Source organism: Xylocopa sonorina, chromosome 5 (genome assembly GCF_050948175.1).
Source record: "Xylocopa sonorina isolate GNS202 chromosome 5, iyXylSono1_principal, whole genome shotgun sequence".
Taxonomy (NCBI): Eukaryota; Metazoa; Arthropoda; class Insecta; order Hymenoptera; family Apidae; genus Xylocopa; species Xylocopa sonorina.
Genome location: NC_135197.1, coordinates 52,373 through 75,162, shown reverse-complemented (window position 1 = coordinate 75,162; position 22,790 = coordinate 52,373).

Below are 22,790 nucleotides of genomic sequence, written 5' to 3'. Positions count from 1 at the left end.
CTTATAAGTGAGGTATAGTTTAAGACGTGCTCACATTCGAGCGAGCTGCCGACGTGCGCGGCTAACCGCGTAACACGGGCGACCCCACCACGAACAGTCTGCCCGCTCTTCGGTCTACGCGCCATCCCCACTCTGGGCCCAGCGATTCGCGTGCCGCGCGACCCGAGGAGATCGCGGACGCGCCGATCGAATCTCAGTCTCATTCACCGATTCGAACAGAGCAGTTGGCTCTAAGGAGTCTCGATCTCCACCTCGAGCAGAACAGTTGGCTCTCAGGTATACGAGCTCCCAGCTCGATGCATCCGACTCATTCGCATCTACCATAGTGGAGTCCTTATTTTATTCTGCTTCCATTTTCTTATTATATAGTAATTAGTAACTTAGAATTAGTGTATTAGGATATTCAAGTAAGAATATATCTTAGTTTATACCGAATTCAAAGTTTTTATTCTATTTCAAATACAAGTTCCTTTAACATTCCATTCCACGGGTACGCTCGCGATTAACTACTATTCCTAACAAATCAAGTTCAACGGTCTTAAAGCTGGACGGTTAGAGCGAATCAACGCTTGGCCGCTCTTACCTTATTTCTGTTGTGTCTGTCTAGCGCCTACGGACATCCGGTAGGCTAGAGCGAACAAGCTCCTAGATGTACCGTGCTTTACCGAAGTGCAAGTACTTGTGATGAGCTTCGCTTCTCGGGTAAAGCGTATACGACGCGCGGGGATGAAGGAATATATCCGACGACATGTGCGTGAATACGTGGCTGGTGCACTCGAATATTCGGACCACCGCAGAGTTCTTCCCGATCCTGTATACGAAGTCTTCGCTGCCGTACGTCACGTACAAGCCAACGATCGTCCAATTTCAGCTTCGATACCAGCTAGCCAGGATCAGTCTACCTGGCGCCTGATTCCAATCACCGATCGGCCGTTCCAGCCGTACGCCGCTGCAATACGGGCCACCGACTACAGTTCAAACTTTTGAACTGTAGCTGCAGATACGCGAAACGCGTTGCACTGAACATTACATCTTATCACGAAACATAGAAATGAGATGCGATATCACGTTCTGTAAAAAAATAGAACTCTATTGCTTCAATACGTAGACATCTAGAAACGCTAAACCATAGCAAAGATGTGTGGGATTTACATACTTTTGAAGTATAGACGAGATATACATAACGCGTTATATTTAATTACAGATTAACATGTATCATAGACACCAGACGGATACCGCGTTTTATGTAGCATTTGAATTCTATTGTCTCGATATGTGGACCTCTGGGAACGCTATTCCTTAGGGAGGAAGTGTGGGCTTCACATTCCTTCGATGCGTTGACGGGATATGCATAGCGCGTTGCATTGATATTACATCTTATCATGAAACATAGAAATGAGATTAGATTTCGCATTTTATGGAGCATTAAGACTCCATTTCCTCGAAACGTAGACATCTAGAAACGCTATTCCGTAGCTAGGAAGTGTGGCATTTACATTAATTTGTAGTGTTGACGGGATATACATAACGCATGACGTTGATTTACATCTTATCATGAGACATAGGAATGTGATTCTATATCGCGTTTTATGAAGCATTAGAACTCTATAGCTGCGACTCGCAGACATCTAGAAACGCTATTCCGTCTCAAGAATGTGTGAGATCTACATTCTCTGGAAGTGTTGACGAGATATACATAACGCGTTGCATTGAATATTACATCTTACCATGAAACATAGAAATGAATTGCGATATCGCGTTTTATAGAGGTATAGAACACTATTGCTTCGATACGTAGACATCTAGAAACGCTATTTGGTAGCAAGGAAGAGCTGCATTTACATTCATTTGTAGCATCGATGAGTTATACATAGCGCGTTGCATTGGATATTACATCTCATCATGAGCCATAGAAATGAGATGCGATATCGCGTTCTATGAAGGATTAGATCACTATTGCTTCGAAACGTAGTCATCTAGAAACGCCAATTCGTTGCAAGTAAATATGGGAATTACATCCTTTTGAAGTGTTGACGAGATGAACATAACGCGTTGCATTAACATTACGCCTTATAATGTGACATATCGCATCTCATTTCTATGATACATGATAAGACGTAATATCAATGTCACGCGTTATGTATATCTCGTCTACACTCCAAAAGAATGTAAGTGCCACGCTACCTTGCTAAGTAACAGCGCTTCCAGATGTGTACGCATCGAATCAATAGAGATCTAAAGCTTTAAAAATGCGATATCGCATCTCATTTCTAGGTATCATGATAAGATATAATATTCATTGCGAAGTGTTATGTATACCTCGTCTACACATCAGAAGAATGTAAACGCCACACTTCCTTGCTTGGAAATAGCGTTTCCAGATGTCTTGTATCGAAGCAATATAGTTCTACTGCTTCTTAAAGCGCGATATCGAATCTCATTTCTATGTTTCATGATAAGACATAATCTTCATTGCGAAGTGTTATGTATACCTCGTCTACTCTTCAAAAGAATGGAAATGTCACCCGTCCTTGCTAGTAAATAGCGTTTCCAGTTGTCTGCGTATTGAAGCAATAGAGTTGTAATGCTTCTTAAATCGCGATTTCGCATCTCAGTTCTATGTTTCATGTTAAGATATAATATTCATTGCGAAGTGTTATGTATATCTCGTCTAGACTTCAAAAGAATGTAAATGCCACACTTCCTTGCTAGGAAGTAGCGTCTCCAGATGTCCACGTACCGAAGCAATAGAGTTGTAATGCTTCTTAAAATGCGATATCGCATCTCATTTCGATACTTCATGATAAGATGTAATATCGGTGAAACGCGTTATGCATATCTCGTCAGCGCTTCAAAGGAATGTCAGTCCCACACTTTCCTGCTACGTGTTAGCGTTTTTAGATGTCTACTTTTTGAAGCAATAGAGTTCTAATGCTTCGATGTATGTCAGTGAATTTTCATGCTCTATACATCTCATTATGCTTCTACACTTCAAAAGTATGTGAATTCTGCTGTTTCGTGCAACGCGATAGCGCTTCATATTTTGTACGTGTCATGGTAATTCTGTTTTGTTGCTACATTCAATGCGATAGCCCAACTCATTTCAACGTTTCAAGGTAAGTAACCTGTAACCTTCTATGCATAGAAATATGCTTCTACAGTTTTAGTGAATGTCAATAGAAGGGACCCCGTAAGCTGGTTCGCGCTTCATAGTTTCTACGTGTCAAACAAACGTATTTCCTTAGGTCTATGCAATAAGGTGGCGAATTTATTATGAATGTGTTAAAGCATTTACCATGTTATGTTATATTCATGTCATTATGCTTGTCTGCTCTTACACAGCAATCGATTGTGAATTCTGCTGTTTCTTCCAGCGGAATGGGATTTCATATTGTCTGCGTCTCATAGCAGTAGATACCTAAAACATTACACCATGCGTTTACGCATTTCATTTCAAGGATTCAAAGTAAATAAACTGTAACCAATTGTGCATGGCATTATGCTTTTCTGCTTCTATGCTTTATAATGCTTTTGGATGTGAGAAGAACGTCAAACCCCCTTTAACCGCCTAAAGGGAAGTCAAAGGTCCATCGTCCCTGCAGGAGAGCCATGGGAGCGTTGTGCGCGAGGCGCTTCGCAATTCAAATGATCAGGGGGACCCCCCTCAGAGACACCCGAAGGGGCGAGAATACCAAAATTCGGGCCCCGAACAATACCAAAGCGTACAGCCCACCCCACCAAGGAGCCTCGAGGAGCTTATTCGCTAAAGCATCCCATTTTCATGCCGCATTTATTGTATCACATACTGTGTATTGTACCTTATATCGTGAAGCGGGTGGTGATCCCCGGTCATTCGCGGCGTGTTGCGGAGTATCCCGCAGCCCCTGTTAGTTAAACCCACGTCAAGGCCATAAATAAAGAAGCCGTGACTTCAGTATCCCGCGACCCGAGTGCGTGTACTCGGTTAGGCGTAGGCTAGAGGTGGAGCATTTCGAAGTTTCGAGGGTTGTTCCGCCCCTTGTTTCCCAGGGTCGTGTAGTCTATTTCTTTGCTGCTTTATGAGCAGCTACAATCTAATGGAATTTAATTACCTTTTGATTCAAATTCACAATGTTAATCTTCCGTAGTTCAACAATTGTGTGAGCTGTCCTCAGGAATCGCAGCTCAGTACTTATAAAATGGACGACAATCGAACTGCCAAACCAATTGTAATCAAACCGATTTTTCAATACTAATATTATCATGTTTAACTTATTCTGCAAACTATCAAAATGCCCTTCGAACAATGTTTACTCACTTCCTTCCACCACTGTTTGCAATACGTATGTTTCATTTACTATCAAAACCGTGAGCATTATCGTCTTTCTTTACTTCTTGTAACCTTCAATGGCTTCATGTTACAGGTCGTTAAACTCGTTTTGAAATACTCTATCGTATTGTGCAAGAATGAACATATCATTTCATTTTAAAAAATGAAAGTGATCTTCAAATATCCAACATACCTCCACTTACAAAGAAACTATTTTCATCAACGTCTAGGCCCTTGGTACAATTTTATATCAGCAAAAATTTCTACGAAACTTATTGTTTCGAGAATATCTGAGGTGCTAATTATCACTGCGCAATCCCTGCATATTGCTATGGATGTACCCAACAAGGCAACGATGAACAAAGTTAAATTTAATATTACGATGTTTATTATAATACTTATAATATATTTGTTTTTCTGGAATTTAGCCAAAAAACAGTGTTCACGATGTCGACAGATGAATGTATTTGCCTTACAATTACCAGAGCGGACAGTTTAGAATGTAGAATATTTATTTTCTGCGCTAACTGAATCATTGCAAACGTTAAGTAAAGTACGTGCCTTTCAAAAGAGTCAGATGCAAATTACCATACAACGTTTCCAAGAAATGGTACATGTCACTCTTTTTTAATTTCTGTTTTTGTAATCAAAGCAAACTTAATTGAAATATCCTCAAAATTTAAAGACAAAAAGTTATTATAATCTTACGCAACATATATGATGGTGATAAAGGATAAGTATATGGAACTGAGAATAGAAAGTAGCGAGCAGAAAAGGAAACCGATAGAACTGCAAAGTAGATCGATACATCCCTCAAATGATGCTTCTACGTCTATAAAATCTGTTAAATAAAAAACTATTGCAAAAATCAGGTATAATAAATATTACTTCTGCTCAAAAGCTATAATAGAATTGGACCGAAATGGATATAAAACAGGCAATAATATCTAAACGTTCTATCCTATGGAAAGGCAAATATTTCAACGAAAAAAAATGTATTACTTACAAATTACTTATGTTCGCAGAGATCTCACTAATTCAGGCTTCTTGTTTTGCAGAAATAATCATTCATTTAACATGGAGAGGAATCGAGGAATTGTAAGAGGTTTTGATATTTCATAGCCTCACTCAATTCGTCGATTGGATCACGTAAAACATCGGACACTAATTGCATCTACACCTTCAGATCTTAAATATATAATTGCAACAACATATTTAATTCCATTTTAATAACATTTTTCTAATTATTTATATCTATGCCTAATAAATATATTAATCGAATAAGTTGCTTTACCATAGAATAAAAGAATCTCAGTATTATAAATCTGAGCATTACATAACAAACGTGCATTACATATGTAATGTTACATGTAACAAATGATGAAGACCAAAGAGATCGTGCATAAGTTAAATCCACAATGCGGTCATAAAGATGCAGAAGCGGCAAAAATTCCAAGCAATAATTAACAAAATTCAAAGAGGGGGAAGTGAAAATCCATCTCCTTGACGATGATAACAAACAAGTCTGCCTCATGCATTACAATATCCCAAGCAGCCAGCGATTGGCACGCCAAGGACAACAGATGGAACGAATTCCGTGACAGAACTGTGCAAAGACAATGCCCCTACTCAGTTCTCGTAACGGCATGCTCTTAGTACTGGGGCGACACTCGTATCACGGCACTATTAATGCACCGCGATATGGCAAACGAGCTACACGGCCGTGGCAATGACACTACCAGCTCACCATGGCTACAAGCGTGGTAGTGGCGTAGGCTGACATTTACCAATGAGGAAGCTATTTCCATAAACATTATAATGGAATATGAAAAATGATTAAACTAAGCAATTTATTTATTTTGATTCCAAAATAGATACACTGGCACGAAACAAAGATATAGGAACTCGATTTCATTATTTTCTATAAACTGGCTCGATACGGCGAATTCCTCCATAAAGTCGTTAATTACTTCATCATAAAAATATATACATTTATTTTTTATATATTTTCTTCAATTCATCGTTACAAATTCATGCAATTGAGGGTTATATTAAATACGACGACAGCATGTCATTTAAGAAATTACACAAGGCGAAGTTAGGGATGTAACAGCATGAATTTGTATTTTGTAAGTAATATTGTTGTTATAAATTATGTTTTTAGTTTATGACGGGTTGAAAGAAATATATACGACTCTCTCAATAACTATACATATACGAAAGCGACTATCAAAATGTCTGTCAGTACTCATATGTTGAACATCTCGTGACATCTAATGGTTCTAATTTGTATGAAAGCACAGGTTCCCCATTACCAAATGTGATCCTACGTCATTGCTGAAAAGATTCATGAATGGAGCGATGACACGTGTGTCACGATAGTGCTGGTAATGCGCGATTCACACGGCGTGTTATGCTTGTTTAAAAAGTGCTGGTAACACGTTCTGGCATTTTAGCTAACGAATCCGGCCACAGATGGCTATGGATCAGCTGACTTTCCTCGGAAGTGGCAATATAGTGCCGGTATGTTGTCGCCGCCATCTTGCCCTTTGTTATCTGGGATGCTTTTTAGAGCATTATTCGGAATTGAATTTCAACATATAGCTACTTAAGCTTAGCTACTTACATTCGCGAATTTGTATGTACATAATTATACATGACTGCATAAATACAATAACATATACTTTTATAACCAATGCGATATAAGAATATAAAACGAAGGATTATCCACTCTTATCAGGAGTAAAAGCAAAGTTTGGTACGCAAGGTTCGTTGTAAAATATAATCAAGCAGTTAATATATCAAATCACTGCAAACAATAAATCACTGAATGTATAATGATATGAATAGTAAGAAAAACATATTTACCTGTTAGATGCTTATAAATTCAAATTTAAAAGTCCAAGTCACATTTAATATATTATTGTTTAACAAGGTTATTTAATATTGTTTCAAATAGGTGTGGAGAACTAGCTGGTACTTCTGTCAATGTAATTTCATTTCTGCTGGATACATTAAAAACACATTTGCAACCTAAGCAAGGTTTCCTTAGATCTGGTGGATTTTCCAAATTTTAGAAAGGGATGATGGTAGTAGTAGTTGGTTCAGCGCCAAGTGATAAACATATACAACAAGCAAAGCAACGTAAACGGATTTAAAATGGTCAAGATTATATAAATTAAACTATTACACTTTTATAGTCCATGTAGCGCTTCTGTTCTTTGTAATTTACAAAGAGTCTTAAGAATGTAACGCCATGTAAAGAAGTATGGAAACAAGGAAAGCAGACCTTAATCTCAGATAAAGTAAACTTGTATTTGTTGGGTATCGTGGTTACCGACGCGCTGTGGTAAGGGATATGTCATTCAGTTTTAATTTTCTAAACAAGAACAATTCAAATAAATCTGGTGTCGACAAATTGGAAGAAAAATTCTTCCAGTGAAAAATTCTGTACGCAGTGCAATAGCAGCTTCAGATCTCCTTGATATTCTACAGAAATTCTTATGCCATTTTACTCGATTTACTAGAATCGAAAGTATGAAACCTATTAGGTGGTATTAGGTGGTATTTAGGTGCTACCATACACACACACACACACGCGCGGGCGCGAAATCCATCAAGATTAAAGATACTGTGTATGTATTAGGGAATACGTACAAAGAGAAAGGACTATTACATGGATAAATTGTAGAATTCCATTTATAATTGATAATTAGATTATAAACATTTTTATGCTGTTATTAGAAATTTAAATACGTCAAAATTGCAGCACTCAGGTGTGTAAATATCACTTTGCTATGTTATTTCATTTTGGCAGTTATACTTATATATAAGCATCCATTCAGGCATAAAGCTTAATAATCTTTCAACTATAAAATAATTATGAGACATTAGACGTTTTGCTGCCGTTGGTCTATTTTATCATCTTCGGAACCTGTGAAGCAGCTAGAACTATAATAACAAAGTGCTTTATATCTTTGCTCATTGTTTCCAAAGAAAATATTAAATATGAATAATAATGTTCATTTTATTATAAATGTATGAGTAAAGTTCAATCTACATAAATAAATATATTCAAGCTTAATTTATTTAATTTTTGTCATTTAGCGTTACAAAATATATTAGAAAATATAATATAGTATATATATAAAAATATATTTTACTTTAGTTTTTTTTATATTTTAAATATTTTATATTATCATATTAAACGTTTAGAAAAAGTAACAACATTTTGATAAGTAGGAATAATTTTTCCTTAATTAGTTAACATGTCGGTTCATTTTAAGGAGACGGTATTTAATTTTTCAAAGTAAGTTTCGACTTTAAATTGTTCATTAATTTCTCTAATTTCATTGCTTCTCGTAGATCACCGCTAATTTTCAACTTTCCCACTACGGCTTCGTCGATGCAAGTTTTAATTCTCCGAAAGATATATAATATTATGTTATTAGTAAAATTATTTTGCATTTCTAATTAATTTGAACATAAGAAATATATTTTTTAAATGAGAAAGCACTGCGAGAAAGTTTTGAGAATCCATTTTTAATGTTGGACCTAGTGGTTGACTAGGTTCTCCTCTCCCTGCCGCATCTTTCTACCACTTTTAAGATGTAAAAACCGTGTACCAGCTTCGTTACCATTAAAATTTACGAAATTTACATTTATTATAAATTTTTGCAAAAGTGATGTTAATTAACTCTTGAATTATGATTGCTCGGGCAATTAATAAGACTGATCTATGATGTGCTGTAATGTACGAGTTCTAATAAATTTTTTTTAACATAATGGACAATATAGTATTTGTGCTTACAGTCTTGTTAACAAACTCGCTGTTTAAATTAGTTTGGATGACGATTGATACTTGCATGATCTTTTCCTCTCAATTATCTGTATAATTTGTTCGTTCTTTTCAATTGTTATATATAATTATCCAAATCTATCTGTTTCAAATTCTCCTCTAGGAAGGAATCAGGCAACAATTTATCTTATCAATAATATTTGTATTCTATAGAATAAATTTATTTGTTTACTAAAATATATATTATACGTTCACGTATTAATTGTAAACCTTTAGTTAATTATTCACACCTGGATTATATGCATAATGGGTAAAATCTGACATTCCTTCAGTTTTTTAATATTGCCTCATGCATTAAAGATTAAGTAGTAACAGATTTACTGTCTTTGTAAAACAAAAGCGTACATTGCATCACACATTATTTTTAGCTTCCCACTATAATTTTGTGATTCTGAATCAATGAACTCTCTATTGCAGCCATATGTATACCTGAAACAACGCGTGCGTAAGGCAATCTCAAATTGAGAGAATTATTTTTCTTAACAATGAAATTAGAAATATATATAAGTTACTATAGTCTTTGACAAGAGTGCATTCACAGCAATACCATCATTTTCATATTCATCAGTCCATCCAAGAGCACATATTAACATTCCAAACTTGGATATTATACAATCGACACGAGTTTGAAACCATATTCGTTTAATTTTTACACTTAGTGATGGGCTGATGTTTACTATATGAGGATTTGTACCTTTCTTTAAACATGGTAAGGATACTTTGGATTTGAAAATAAGTATAGTGTCATATCAGAGAATTTTATTTCTACAACTAAAACAGAACTCTTATACTTACATTAGAAATGGCCCTCTAAAATTGATATTATTCACCAGGACATAATTTTTCATACCTATGGATTCTATGCCTGGTTAAAGAAATAGCGCTAGCATTATTAACCCTTTCAGCACTGAGTTGCGTGGCAAATGGTTTTGTGAGAACCTATATGTGGCACCCGTTGTTGCCAGACCGGTGAAGTCATCTCTGTGAAAACTGCTCAAGCTGTTCGCAATTCTGTTTCAGCACAGATTGAAGAGATGGCGAAACGAATCAATACATGCCTACGGATGGATGTTCCCATTAAAAATAACTTATAAGTTACCGATGGATGGTGCTGCTGGTGGTCGGTTACACCTATCGACCGACTGGTGGTGCTGCTTGTGCTTAATGATCCATAAATTGTCGACGACTGGTGTTACCAACAGTCGATAGCGCATGCTTACACATACAGCTGGTGCAACCAATAGTAGGTAATTCAAGACTTATCAAAGACTGGTGTTGCCTACGGTCGGTAACTTACGATATATCGACAGTGGGTAAGGACTGCGGTTGATAACTTATGATATAATAACGGCTGGCATTGCCAATAGTCGGGAATTCGAGAACTATCGAAGAATGGCATTGCCAGCTATCGGTTATCCATCTCTTACTTGGCTTAACTTAATCTAACATCCTCGAAACTTAATTTAAACCAAGCTAACCTCAGTTACACCTAAGGTGACTTACCCTGCCTGCACCCAAATCTAAGTCAACCTCACACAATCTAACATTACCTTCCTTAAACATAAACAAATCGAACCTACTCTTTCTTAAATCTGACCCAACATAACTGAGCAATCTACAAATATACCCAAACATATTTCAACCTAACCTAACCTAGCGTAACCTAACTAAATCTAACACAATCACACTTCCATCTCGGGACGGAAGCAGCCTCCGCAACATTCCCATGGTTGAAGCTATGCAGTAAGACAGTCCGCAGTTACGGAGTGGCAGAAATCCGCTCCGATTGAACGTTTATTCACGTAATATAATATAATAATCGACGGGTTCAATCGGAGTGGGTCCGCATTGAATACAGGAACGCCTTCGGCTAAATGAAAACAAACAGTCCGAAAAGAATAAAACTTTACTAACAAATCGTACGGAAATCAGATATTTCGACGCATATCCAATATACATCTAACCAAAACGTAATTCGAAAAATACAAAGAATAAGCGGAAATATTCTCCAATATGTGACATATACAAATCAACGAATGCAAGGGAGAACACTCGATCTCGGGGTAGTGAGAACGGGGCGCCATCATGAAGTAATCGTACGACGCCGGATCTGGGATGGTGCAGAGAGGAAATGTGGGGGATAGAGAATATAAAATAACAACAACGTAACTAAATAGAAAGAAAAAGAAGATCTGTGAAAACATTGCATTTATTAAGAGGAAATCCTACAAATATCAAACAACAGATTATATACCATACCGTCAGGGCAAGGCACAACGAAATAGACGATATCGCGAGAGAAAATAAAAATATCGAGAAACTTAAAAAGAAAATAATACTTTAGATTGAACGAATCAATATCATTGATTCCGGCAAGCTTAATGGAAAACGCGACTACGAATCGGTTAGGGTATAAGATAGATGCTGGTCGCGGTTCAAGTGGCCCTGCGTTCCTCAGGGCAGGCAGTAGGATGGTGGTCGGTCTACAACCCCCCTAACCCCCACGAAAGGTGCTGCTGGCTCACGATTCGGAATCAGTCCCATCGGGTTCTGGCAGCAAATTAATTGTTGGGCAAGCAGTTCGGAGTTCCTTGTTGATGACACCAAAGGATAGGAAAATATAAAGGAGAAAAAGAAAGCCGCCTCGGATGACACAGGCACGAAAGGAAAAGCATCAGGAGCCGAAGTAAGGGAACCAAAAAGAAAGGGCAGGATAATGAAAAAGCTACCGATAAGAATAACGTCCTTACTTTCAAATAGAAGAATAGGCAGCCACACATCAGACGTAATGATAGATATTATGAGCGAGGATACGACGAAGGTAATGACATATTAGAAAACGTTAATGGGAAACATCAGGCATATAAAAAAAACTGAGATAGGACACTTGATCGAACTAGTGGCGAACGGTACAGGGAAAATTGAAGCAATTAAAGGAGCAGTAAGCATTCGAGAACAAACAACGGGATGAGGAGAAGCAGGGGAAACGACAGAAATACGAAAATATGACGCAAGAAAATCGAGAGCGGGAGATATAATCCTAGAATTTAACAAGAAAACAGGTATAGAGAACATAATAAAGGAGATAAAAGGAACTCTAGAAAAAGAATACGAAGAAAAACGTACGAGTGCGAGTATAATGCTCCAACTGAGGGACATATACCCGTTAGGTGACCAGAGAAGAAATGAAGGAGTACATGAAACGAACACTGAAAATAATCGTAGTAAGGGATAGCGGTATAAACGTCAAGTTGTTGAAACAAACGTGGAGGGGCTACCGAGTCGCGTTAGCTGAATTTGGACAGGAATACAGTAAAGAGCTGGAAAAGGTCAAACGACTCAGAATACCATTAACACCTTGCCTCTGCAAAGTGCTACCGAGAATAGAGAGATGCTTCAAATGCCATAATGTGGGACATATCGGCAGAAATTGCGAAGAAGTCAAAGATAATAAGGGAATCTGCAGGAAATGCGGATCTCAGATTTATACGGTAATCGGTTGTATCGCGAATAAACCGAAATGTATCATCTGCAGCGAGGAAGGAAGAAAGAATCCATACATCAGTCACGTTACCAGAGCTTTAATTGTCCGGCCTACAGAAAGGCGTTGATAGAAAAGAAAGAGAAACGAATATGGAATTGAAAGTCCTACAAATCTATCTGAACAGATGCCGAATCTCGCGAAATATCATGCAGCAAATGCGAATGATTCAAGGGACAGACGTGGTAATAATATCGGAAGCACACAGGATAGAAGAATACTGACTGCAAGACGAGAACGGTGACGCTGCGATATGGATAACCGGTGTTAATCGAAAATGTTTCACATATGGCACCACATATTCCTCAACCGGAATCGTTCATGCAATGGTCGAAGGAACAAAATCTATAAGCTGCTACTTCTCGCTTAACAGGAACGGAAAGAAATCGAAGAATATATAAACCAAGCTGAGGATAACATGGAAAAGGGAGAGAAAGCAAACAGAATAATAATCGTGGGGTGACCTGAACGAAAAATCGGTAATCTGAGGTAGTAAGACGAACAACCATAGAGAGGAAAAGATCATCAAAATGGCTCTAAGAAACGATCTAATCACGACCAATCCGAAAGAAGGCTATACATACTTTAAGAACCGAAAGAGATAAAAAATAGATATAACGTTGACAGGAGGTTGCATATACGCTAAATTGAGTATAGCAGAAGTGCTTGAGATATTTTCAGCGTTGAACCATCAATACGTACTACATACCTTCTAACGTACGAATTACAAGAATAACGAAGAGGGATTTGCAAGCCTCGATGGAAAGAAAGCGAACTCGAACGATGAAAATAAATGATCGACTTATATAATATATAGATACTTATTTTTATTTAGAGGGAATGATCTATATTTAAGTAACTAAAATATATGATAAATGTAATTATATAAACCAATTTCAAATATTTAATTAAAACATCATGAAATGGTATGAAATTAGATAGGATTTTAGATGTAATGGAGTATCTTAAGGAGATATTGTATTCAGAATTAACTAAAATATAAAATATGTATTAATATTTATACCAGTTTGAAACATTTACTTGACAAATCATGAAAGCATGTGGTCCAACGAGTGGGAGATTAACGGATCGTTGCGAGGAGCATGCGGTCCAGTGAGTGTGGACTCGCGTATCGTGGTGGGACTAGCGGCGCGCCTTTCGCGTTTAACTTATGAAATTGTATAATGAAGTAAGTATAGCATGAACTTACAGTTACGCGTGTGTTGTTCGTGTCTTGGATTCTTAACGAGTGTAACTTGGATTTATGAATTCTTATATGCTGCAATACATTAGTCCGGATATAGTATATATATATATATATATATATATATATATATATATATATATATATGTATATTATTCTGCTAAAGTCATTATAGTATATATATGTATATTATTCTGCTAAAGTCGGCTCCCTGAATTGGAAGAATCCCCATTGAGGTGATGGGCTGCGACTGCGCCTTTTAGCAGAACGAAATCACTGGTGCAAGGTAGTCAAGGGTGTTCGTCGTTAGTCCGAACGCAGATATACTCGACAGAGGGAGTGAGACAGTAGTCCTCGCTGGTGAGATTGAATCAGCGATGCCTGGTGTGTACGAGCCATGTGTACCGGTCGGTCAGTTCGAGTAACACAGCGGTACTTGGTGCGTGTGAGCGCGTGCAGGTGTGCGCGCGCGAACGCTGCGATTGCCGGCGCTGTATGCGAGCACAGCAGGTTCCCTGAATCCAGGGGTCGATGATGGAAGTGCGAGAAGACTCATGTGTAGAATGGGTGGCACGAGTTACGCATGACAGTACACTTAGAAGCGCTATTCCATTGCATGAATTTGTAGAACTCACATGCCTTTCAAGAGCAGATACAGATAAGTATAATGCAATGCATAGAACATTACAAATAACTTACCTTGAAATGTTCAACTGAGATTGGCACTCGCGTTGCATAAAGCATTAGAACTCTCATGCATTGGCACCCAGACATTATGAAACACCATCACATTTCATGCAACATTAGGATTCATGGGATTCGTAAGTATCGAAGAAATAGAGTTCTAACGATTCATGTACGACGATGACACATTTCAATCCAACGTTTCAAAGTAAGTAAGTAGTAATGCCCTATGCAATGCAATATACTCATCTGCTACTCCTCTTTAGAAGAATTAGTTTACGAATATTTCATGCAACGCGATGTCGCATCATATTTCAATGCCGCACGATAAAATGTAATAAAAATGCAACACGATACGTATATCTCATCTACATTACTAAAGAATGTAAATGCCGCACATCATCGCTAGGGAACAGCGCTTCTAGATGTCTACGTTACGAAGCAATAGAGTTCTAATGCTTCATAAAATGCGACATCGCAGCTCATATCTCGATACGTAGACATCTAGAAACGGTATTCCATCGCAATGTAGTGTGCGATTTACATTCATTTGAAATGTATACGAGATATACATAACGCGTTGCGTTGAATATTACATTTTATCATGAAACATAGAGATTAGATGAGATACCGCAATTTATAAAATGTTAAAAGCCTATTGTTTCGATACGTAGGCATCTAGGAACGCTGTTCCGTTGCAAGGAAGAGATGCATTTACATTCCTTTGAGGTATGGGCGAGATATACATAACGCGTTGCATTGAATATTACATCTTATCATGAAACATAGAAATGAGATGCGATATCGCGTTTTATGATGCATCAGAACACTATTGCTTCGATTCGTAGACATCTGGAAACGCTATTACCTAGCAAGGAAGTATGGCATTTACATTTTTTGAAGTGTAAATCAGGTATACATAACACTTCGCAAAGAATATTATACCTCATCATGAAACATAGGAATTGTGTTGCGATATCGCGTTCTAAGAAGCATTGGAACTTTATTGCTTCGATATGCAGACATCTAGAGATGCATTTCCCAGCAAGGATGTGTGGCATTTATATTCTTTTGATGTGTAGACGAGGCATACTTATATGCGTAAGATATAACAATAGATAAGATATAATATTCATTGCGAAGTGTTATGTATACCTCGTCTACACTTCGAAAGAATGTAAATGCCACACTTCCTTGCTAGGAAATGCATTTCCAGATGTCTACCTATCGAAGCAATAGAGTTCTATTGCTTATTATATCGCGATATCGCAACTCATTTCCATGTTTCGTGATAAGATATAATATTCATTGCGAAGTGTTATGTATACCTCGTGTACACGTCAGAAGAATGTAAGTGCCATACTTCCTTGCTAGGAAATAGCGTTTCCAGATGTCTGCGTATCGAAGCATTAGAGTTCTATTGCTTCTCAATACGCGATATCGCATCACAGTTCTCCGTTTCACAATGAGATATAATATTCATTGCGAAGTGTTATGTATACCTCGTCCACACTTCAAAAGAATGTTAATGCCACACCTCCTTGATAGGAAATGCGTTTCCAGATATTTACGCATCGAAGCAGTATAGTTCTAATGCTTCTTTAAAAGCAATATCGCATCTCAATTCTGTGTTTTATGATAAGATATAATACTCATTGGGAAGTGTTATGTATACCTCGTCTACACTTCAATATAATGTAAATGGCACACTTCCTTGGTAGGAAATAGTGTTTCCAAGTGTCTACGCATCGAAGCAATAGAGTTCTAATGCTTCTTTAAACGCGATGTCGCACATCATTTCTATGTTTCAGGATAAGATATAATATTCATTGCGAAGTGTTATGTATACCTCGTCTACACTATAAAAGAACATAAATGCCACACATCCTTGCTAGAAAATGCGCTTCTGGATGTCTACTTATCGAAGCAATAGAGTTGTAATGCTTCTTAAAACGCGATATAGCATCTCACTTCTGTTTCATAGTAGGATATAATATTCATTGCGAATTTGTATGCATACCTCGTCTACACTTCAATAGAATGTAAATGCCACACATCCATGCTAGGAAATAGCGTTACCAGATGTCTACGTATCGAAGCAACAGCGTTCTAATGCTTTTTTAAACGCGATATAGCATCTCATTTCTATGTTTCATGATATGATATAATATTCATTGAGAAGTGTTATGTATACCTCATTTACAATTCAAACGAAAGTAAATGCCGCACTTCCTAGCCAGGAAATGCGTTTCCGGATGTTCGCGTATCGAAGCAATAGGTTTGTAATGCTTCTTAGAACGCGATATCGCATTTCAGTTCTAATGCTTCTTTGATCGCGATATTGCATCTCAATTCTATGTTTCATGCTTAGATTTAATATTCATTGCGATGTGTTATGTACACCTCGTCTACACTTCCAAAGAAAGTAAAGGCCACACTTCCTTGATGGGAAATGCGTTTCCGGATGTCTACGTATCGAAGCAATATAGTTCTAATGCTTCTTAAAACCGGATATCGCATCTCATTTCTACGATTCATGATAAGATGTAATAGTCATTGCGAATTGTTATGTATACCTCGTGCACACTTCAAAAGTATGGAAATGCCACACTTCCCTGCTGGGAAATAGCGTTTCCAGATGTCTACGGATCGAAGCAATAGAGTTGTAACGCTTCATAGAACGCGATATCGCATCTCAGTTATATGTTTTATGATCAGATATAATATTCATTGCGAAATGCTATGTATACATCGTCTACACTTCCAAAGAATGTAAATGCCACACTTTCTTGCTAGGAAATAGCGTTTGCAGATGTCTACGTATCCAAGCAATAGAGTTCAAATGCTTCTAAAAACGAGATACTGCATCTCATATCTAGGTTTCATGATAAGATATAATATTCATTGTAAAGTGTTATGTATACCTCGGTTTCACTTCAGAAGGATTTAAATGCAACACTTCCTTGCAAGGAAATAGCGTTTGCAGATGTCTACGTAACGAAGCAATAGAGTTCAAATGCTTCTTAAAACGAGATATTGCATCTCATATCTATATTTCATGATAAGATATAATATTCATTGCGAAGTGTTATGCATTCCTCGTCTACACTTCAAATGAATGTAAATGCGACACTTCCATGTTAGGAAATAGCGATTGCAGATGTCTACGTATCGTAGCAATAGAGTTCTATTGTTTCTTAAAACGCGATATCGCATCTCATTACTATGTTGCATGATAGGATATAATATTCATTGTAAAGTGTTATGTATTCTTCGTCTACACTTCAAATGAATGTAAATGCGACACTTCCATGTTAGGAAATAGCGATTGCAGATGTCTACGTATCGTAGCAATAGATTTCTAATGCTTCTTAAAACGCGATATCGCATCTCATTTCTACGTTTCATGGTAAGATATAATATGATTTGCGAAGTGTTAAGTATTCCTCGTCTACACTTCAAATGAGTGTAAATGCGACACTTCCTTGCAAGAAAATAGCTTTTGCAGATGTCTACGTATCGAAGCAATAGAGTTCAAATGCTTCTTAAAACGCGATATCGCATCTCATTTCTATGTTTCATGGTAAGATATCATATGATTTGCGAAGTGTTATGTATTCCTCGTCTACACTTCAAATGAATGTAAATGCGCCACTTCCTGGCAAGGAAATAGCGTTTGCAGATGTCTACCTATCGTAGTAATAGAGTTATAATGCTTCTTAAAACGCGATATCGCATCTCATTTCTATGTTTCATGGTAAGATATAATATGATTTGCGAAGTGTTATGCATTCCACGTCTACACTTCAAATGAATGTAAATGCGACACTTCCTTGCTAGGAAATAGCGTTTGCAGATATCTACGTATCAAAGCAGTAGAGTTCTTATGCTCCTTAAAACGCGATATCGCATCTCATTTCTATGTTTCATGGTAAGATATAATATGATTTGCGATGTGTAATGTATTCCTCGTCTACACTTCAAATGAATGTAAATGCGACACTTCCTTGCAAGGAAATAGCGTTTGCAGATGTCCACCTATCGTAGGGATAGAGTTCTAATGCTTCTTAAAACGTGATATCGTACCTCATTTCTATGTTTCATGATAAGGTATAATATTCATTGCGAAGTGTTATGTAAACCTCGCATTCACTTCAAAAGTATGTAAATGCTACACTTCCTTGCTAGGAAATAGCATTTGCAGATGTCTACGTATCGTAGCAATAGAGTTCCAATGCTTCCTAAAACGTGATATCGCATCTCATTTCTATGTTTCATGGTAAGATATAATATTCATTGCGAAGTGTTACGCATTCCTCGTCTACGATTCAAATGAATGTAAATGCGACACTTCCTTGCTAGGAAATAGCGTTTGCAGATGTCTACGTATCGTTGCAATAGAGTTCTAATGCTTCTTAAGACGCGATATCGCATCTCATTTCTATGTTTCATGGTAGGATATAATATGATTTGCGAAGTGTTATGTATTCCTCGTCTACACTTCAAATGAATGTAAATGCGAGACTTCCTTGCAAGGAAAATAGGGTTTGCAGATGTCTACCTATCGTAGCAATAGAGTTCTAATGCGTCTTAAAACGCGATATCGCATCTCATTTCTATGTTTCATGGTAAGATATAATATGATTTGCGAAGTGTTAAGTATTCCTCTTCTACACTTCAAATGAGTGTAAATGCGACACTTCCTAGCAAGGAAATAGCTTTTGCAGATGTCTACGTATCGAAGCAATAGAGTTCAAATGCTTCTTAAAACGCGATTTCGCATCTCATTTCTATGTTTCATGGTAAGATATCATATGATTTGCGAAGTGTTATGTATTCCTCGTCTACACTTCAAATGAATGTAAATGCGCCACTTCCTGGCAAGGAAATAGCGTTTGCAGATGTCTACCTATCGTAGTAATAGAGTTATAATGCTTCTTAAAACGCGATATCGCATCTCATTTCTATGTTTCATGGTAAGATATAATATGATTTGCGAAGTGTTACGCATTCCACGTCTACACTTCAAATGAATGTAAATGCGACACTTCCTTGCTAGGAAATAGCATTTGCAGATGTCTACGTATCGTAGCAATAGTGTTCCAATGCTTCCTAAAACGTGATATCGCATCTCATTTCTATGTTTCATGGTAAGATATAATATTCATTGCGAAGTGTTACGCATTCCTCGTCTACGATTCAAATGAATGTAAATGCGACACTTCCTTGCTAGGAAATAGCGTTTGCAGATGTCTACGTATCGTTGCAATAGAGTTCTAATGCTTCTTAAAACGCGATGTCGCATCTCATTTCTATGTTTCATGATAAGATATAATATGATTTGCGAAGTGTTATGTATTCCTCGTCTACACTTCAAATGAATGTAAATGCGACACTTCCTTGCTAGGAAATAGCGTCTTCAGATGTCTAGGTATCGTAGCAATAGGGTTCTAATGCTTCTTAAAACGCGATATCGCATCTCATTTATATGTTTCATGGTAAGATATAATATGATTTGCGAAGTGTTATGTATTCCTCGTCTACACTTCAAATGAATGTAAATGCGACACTTCCTTGCAAGGAAATAGCGTTTGCAGATGTCCACCTATCGTAGGGATAGAGTTCTAGTGCTTCTTAAAACGTGATATCGTACCTCATTTCTATGTTTCATGATAAGGTATAATATTCATTGCGAAGTGTTATGTAAACCTCGCATTCACTTCAAAAGTATGTAAATGCTACACTTCCTTGCTAGGAAATAGCATTTGCAGATGTCTACGTATCGTAGCAATAGAGTTCCAATGCTTCCTAAAACGTGATATCGCATCTCATTTCTATGTTTCATGGTAAGATATAATATTCATTGCGAAGTGTTACGCATTCCTCGTCTACGATTCAAATGAATGTAAATGCGACACTTCCTTGCTAGGAAATAGCGTTTGCAGATGTCTACGTATCGTTGCAATAGAGTTCTAATGCTTCTTAAGACGCGATATCGCATCTCATTTCTATGTTTCATGGTAAGATATAATATGATTTGCGAAGTGTTATGTATTCCTCGACCACAATTCAAATGAATGTAAATGCGACACTTCCATGCAAGGAAATAGCGTTTGCAGATGTCTACGTATAGCAGCAATAGAGTTCTTATGATTCTTAAAACGCGATATCGCATCTCATTTCTATGTTTCATGATAAGATGTAATAATCATTGCGAAATGTTATGTATTCCTCGTCTACACTTCAAATGAATGTAAATACGACACTTCCTTGCTAGGAAAAAGCGTCTGGAGATGTCCAGGTATCGTAAAAATAGAGTTCAAATGCTTCTTAAAACGAGATATTGCATCTCATATCTATGTTTCATGATAAGATATAATATTCATTGCGAAGTGTTATGCATTCCTCGTCTACGATTAAAATGAATGTAAATGCGACACTTCCATGCAAGGAAATAGCGTTTGCAGATGTCTACGTATCGTAGCAATAGAGTTCTTATGATTCATAAAACGCGATATCGCATCTCATTTCTATGTTTCGTGGTAAGATATAATATGATTTGCGAAGTGTTATGTATTCCTCGACCACAATTCAAATGAATGTAAATGCGACACTTCCTTGCTAGGAAATAGCGATTGCAGATGTCTACGTATCAAAGCAATAGAGTTCTTATGCTTCTTAAAACGCGATATCGCATCTCATTTCTATGTTTCATGGTAAGATATAATATGATTTGCGAAGTGTAATGTATTCCTCGTCTACACTTCAAATGAATGTAAATGCGACACTTCCTTGCTAGGAAATAGCGTCTGCAGATTTCTAGGTATCATAGCAATAGAGTTCAAATGCTTCTTCAAACGAGATATTGCATCTCATATCTATGTTTCATGATAAGATATAATATTCATTGCGAAGTGTTATGCATTCCTCGTCTACGATTGAAATGAATGTAAATGCGACACTTCCTTGCAAGCAAATAGCGTTTGCAGATGTCTACGTATCGTAGCAATAGAGTTCTTATGATTCTTAAAACGCGATATCGCATCTCATTTCTATGTTTCATGGTAAGATATAGTATGATTTGCGAAGTGTTATGTATTCCTCGTCTACACTTCAAATGAATGTAAATGCGACACTTCCTTGCTAGGAAATAACGTTTGCAGATGTCTACCTATCGAAGCAATAGAGTTCTAATGCTTCTTAAAACGCGATATCGCATCACATTTCTATGTTTCATGACAAGATGTAATAATCATTGCGAAGTGTTATGTATTCCTCGCCCACACTTCAAATGAATGTAAGTGCGACACTTCCTTGCAAGGAAATAGCGTTTGCAGATGTCTTCGTTTCGGAGCAATAGAGTTCAAATGCTTCTTAAAACGAGATATTGCATCTCATATCTATGTTTCATGATAAGATATAATATTCATTGCGAAATGTTATGCATTCCACGTCTACGATTCAAATGAATGTAAATGCGACACTTCCATGCAAGGAAATAGCGTTTGCAGATGTCTACGTATCGCAGCAATAGAGTTCTTATGATTCTTAAAACGCGATATCGCATCTCGTTTCTATGTTTCGTGGTAAGATATAATATGATTTGCGAAGTGTTATGTATTCCTCGACCACAATTCAAATGAATGTGAATGCGACACTTCCTTGCTAGGAAATAGCGATTGCAGATGTCTACGTATCAAAGCAATAGAGTTCTTATGCTTCTTAAAACGCGATATCGCATCTCATTTCTATGTTTCATGGTAAGATATAATATGATTTGCGAAGTGTAATGTATTCCTCGTCTACACTTCCAATGAAAGTAAATGCGACACTTCCTTGCTAGGAAATAGCGTCTGCAGATTTCTAGGTATCATAGCAATAGAGTTCAAATGCTTCTTAAAACGAGATATTGCATCTCATATCTATGTTTCATGATAAGATATAATATTCATTGCGAAGTGTTATGCATTCCTCGTCTACGATTGAAATGAATGTAAATGCGACACTTCCTTGCAAGCAAATAGCGTTTGCAGATGTCTACGTATCGTAGCAATAGAGTTCTTATGATTCTTAAAACGCGATATCGCATCTCATTTCTATGTTTCATGGTAAGATATAGTATGATTTGCGAAGTGTTATGTATTCCTCGTCTACACTTCAAATGAATGTAAATGCGACACTTCCTTGCTAGGAA